The sequence below is a fragment of the Coenobita brevimanus genome, chromosome 18, assembly GCF_032717465.1.
Source record: "Coenobita brevimanus isolate Jiangsu-jjx chromosome 18, ASM3271746v2, whole genome shotgun sequence".
NCBI classification, from domain to species: domain Eukaryota; kingdom Metazoa; phylum Arthropoda; class Malacostraca; order Decapoda; family Coenobitidae; genus Coenobita; species Coenobita brevimanus.
Genome location: NC_136971.1, coordinates 23,393,928 through 23,397,972, shown reverse-complemented (window position 1 = coordinate 23,397,972; position 4,045 = coordinate 23,393,928). Strand labels below are relative to the sequence as shown.

The following is a 4,045-nucleotide window of genomic DNA, read 5'->3' as shown; positions in this document are numbered from 1 at the left end:
CTCCAACTCGAATTCTTCCCGCTCCTTCTGGCACCTTGCCAAAAATCTTTCTAACAACTTTACCTCATCATCCTTCCCTCCTCTTTTCTACTCTGATGGTTCTGTAGCTATTTCTTCTACTGATAAAGCAGATCTCTTCGCACAGACTTTCTCCTCCAATTCCACCTTAGACGATTCCGGTGCTGTTCCTCCATCACTTCCCCCCTCTGACTTCCTCATGGCTGACATTAAAATTTCTTTAGTTGATGTATTTTCTGCCATTACTGGCCTCAGTACTAACAAGGCATATGGGCCTGATGGGGTCCCTCCTGTTGTTCTCAAAAACTGTGCTTCTGTGCTTACACCCTGCCTAGGCAAACTATTTCGCCTTTGTCTGTCAACTTGTACCTTTCCTTCTTGCTGGAAGTTTGCTCTCATTCAGCCAGTCCCAAAGAAGGGTGACCACTCCCAACCCTCCAACTATCGTCCAATTGCTTTAACGTCCTGTATTTCAAAAGTTTTTGAGTCAATTCTTAATAAAAAAATTTTAAGGCATCTTTCCTATCACAACCTTCTTTCCGATCGTCAGTATGGGTTCCGTCAGGGACGCTCCACTGGCGATCTTCTCACCTACCTTTCAGACTCCTGGTCATCCTCCTTTCGGGACTTTGGCGAAAGCTTTGCCATTGCACTTGACATCTCAAAGGCTTTCGATCGAGTCTGGCATAAATCTTTAATTTCCAAACTGCCCTCCTACGGTTTCTATCCTTCTATCTGTACCTTCATCGCTAGCTTCCTTTCTGGTCGTTCTATAGCTGCTGTCGTAGACGGCCATCGTTCTTCTCCTAGATCTATCAACAGTGGTGTTCCTCAGGGCTCTGTCCTATCACCAACTCTCTTCCTTTTATTCATCAATGATCTTCTAAGCTGTACATCTAACCCTATCCACTCATACGCTGATGACTCCACCCTTCACCTTTCCATTCGTTTCCCGCAACGCCCATCTCAACAGTTACTTCAAGAAACAAGGGATGAGGCTATGGCACACCTAATGTCTGACTTGGCTCATATCTCTGACTGGGGTAAAAATAATATGGTTGTCTTTAATGCTTCTAAGACTCAGTTCTTACACCTATCAACCCGACAAAATCTTCCACAGGTATACCCACTAATGTTTAATAATATTCAGATTAATTCTGCATCATCCTTGAACATGCTTGGGGTTTCATTTACTCGGGACTTATCTTGGAAAGATCATATTACATCTCTTGTAAAATCTGCTTCCAAGAGATTGGGTGTGCTAAGCCGACTCCGCTCTTTCTTTACCCCTGCACAATTGTTGACTCTATACAGGGGTTTTATCCGCCCCTGTGTGGAGTACAACTCTCATGTGTGGGGAGGCTCCCCACATACAGCTCTTCTCAATAGGGTGGAGTCAAAGGCTTTTCGTCTCATTAACTCTCCTCCTCTTACTGACTCCCTTCAACCTCTGTCTCTTCGCCGCACTGTTGCATCTTTATCTCTTTTCTATCGCTACTTTAATGGTCACTGCTCCTCTGAACTGTCTGCTTGCATTCCTCCACCTCTCCGACGGGCGCGTAGCACCCGTCTGGCAGCAAACTCTCATCCCTTTTCTGTCCAACTCTCTAATGCAAGAGTTAACCGTTACTCCCAGTCTTTCATTCATGCAACAGGTCAGCTCTGGAACTGTCTCCCTCTGTCTGTATTTCCTCCTGCCTATGATCTCCAGTCTTTCAAACGCAGTGTGTCCAGGCATCTCAAAATGATCGGATCTTGAATTTGGCTCTCTATTGTATTTTGTTTTTCTCTTGGAGGGAACTGTTACTGCGGGCTCATGGCCTTTGGTTCCTTCTTCCTTGCATAAAAAAAAAAAAAAAAAAGCTGTGTTCCACTGTCAACTTGACACGTCAGGGTTACGGCAAAATTAGGGCCTGTCCTAACCTAAATGTTTAAACCTGACCTAACCTAGGTTAACTATATCTTATACTTTAACCTAACCTAACCTAGCATCCAGCTGGGAAGTTGAGAGACAAAAACCACCTTTAAGTACATCAAGACAATCATATTATGGATTAAGGAACGTGATAATAAAAAGTGGGAAATTTTCCAGCAGGAAAAGGTAATTTACCACCCTGAAAATAGTCTGAAAAATACAGAAAACAAACTGGAGGAATATGAACTGAATTGGTACGGGCCTCTCACTGCTTTAAGTAAAGCGTACATTTACCGAAATGGCAAAAAAAAAAAGCATAGCATAAAGAAAGCACCATCATCACGATTTGGAAGGACCGGGAAAAGATAAAGATCATTTTTTTTTTTTTTTTTTTTTTTTTTTTTTTTTTTATGCGAGGAAGAAGGAACCAAAGGCCATGAGCCCGCAGTAACAGTTCCCTCCAAGAGAAAAACAAAATACAATAGAGAGCCAAATTCAAGATCCGATCATTTTGAGATGCCTGGACACACTACGTTTGAAAGACTGGAGATCATAGGCAGGAGGAAATACAGACAGAGGGAGACATAGGAAGTGATGCAAATCTGGCAGCTGTGAAAGTTTGTATGTTGTCCTTAAACTGACTGAGAAGCTTTTAGGGCGTTATGCGGAGCATCAGAGAAAGCAAACTCTCACTTTTACCCCTTCTTACCACCTTACCTCACGTACTGTACCTCCACCTATACGCACCATCAGGTAAAACACTGAAAGAGATATAACTGTTGTAATTAAAAACATCAGTGGTATTAAAAGTAGCATTAACAAAAACAGAAGTTGGACTGTGTCAACGCCACCTTCGCTGGGTACCCTTTTGTTGATACGTAGCTCCCCGGTATTTTCGTCCTGCCCCCCAACCCCAATGTTAAAGTTTCACCTTAAGTATCATGTGGCCTTTGGGAGAGACGTTAGGCCGTATAGTTAGACTAAAATTTACGGGTCTAGCTGTTTTAGGGAACGAAATGGAGGGAAAATGTTTGCAAACCAGAAAAAAGGGTACTCTTTCATCCATGTGTTCTGAGTTAGCGTTGCGTTTTACATTCTTCGTTCGGTATCACTCTTTCCAACACATTTCGGACTAATTGAGTAGTTTAGCCATATGCTTTGTCTGTCAGAAATGTGTTGGGAAAAGCGATATCAAACGAAAAATGTGAAACTGAACGCTAGCTTACGAAAACATACGGATGAAAGTAATTTTTTCTGGTTAGCACAAATTTTCGTTTATTTCGTCCCCTAAAACTGCCAGACCCATAAATTTTCATCTAACCACATGGCCTAAGGTCTCCCCTGAAACCCACATGATATGAGAGAAGGGAAACTTTGACAACAACATTGGGGTTCAGGTGTGGGAGGAAAATACCGGGGAGCTACGTATCAACAAAAGGGTACCCATCCTAACTCTGTTTTTGTTAATGCTATCTTTAATACCACTGATGTTTTTAATTACAACAGTTATATCTCTTACCGCTTCCCGTCCGATCAGCGAAGTTAAGCAACGTTGGGTCTGGTTAGTACTTGGATGGGTGACCGCCTGGGAATACCAGATGCTGTTGGCATAACGTTCTCCCTCCGTGTCAAGTGGGGTTGGTGGAGGATTAGTGCCCCTCCCTGTAAAAACAATTAACTCTAAGCCCTTCGCCACCCCGTTTTTGATACATGGCGTCTGGCAATGAATGAATGAAAAAAAATATCTCTTTCAATGTTTTACTTGATGGTGGACGCAAGTGGGGGTAATTTACGCGGGGTTAAGTGAAAAGAGGGGGTAAAAGTGAGAGTTTTGGAAAGTTGCCATAACACACTGTACCATTATACATGTAAACATATTGTCTGAGTGACGCGGTTTTGAGTACCACGGTCCTTGTCCAGTCCCTATTGCCCGCGGTACTCAAGGTTTGAGTGTACCTAACAATCATTTCTGACTAATAATTTGGTTTTTGGAAGACTAATGGAAAATTAGTTAATGGTGATATGTAACATGATGATTTGGCTTTACCAATTTTTTGCTTGCTTTTTTCACTACGATAAGGATCTTGATCTCCACCAGTTCTTTTCTTAAAT

General features: G+C 42.4%; 1 pseudogene; it reads left to right on the top strand.

The window, feature by feature from the left end:
* The first annotated feature begins 3,431 nt into the window (after window positions 1–3,431).
* On the top strand, window positions 3,432–3,543 carry LOC145391525 (5S ribosomal RNA; annotated as a pseudogene).
* Window positions 3,544–4,045: the final 502 nt, after the last annotated feature.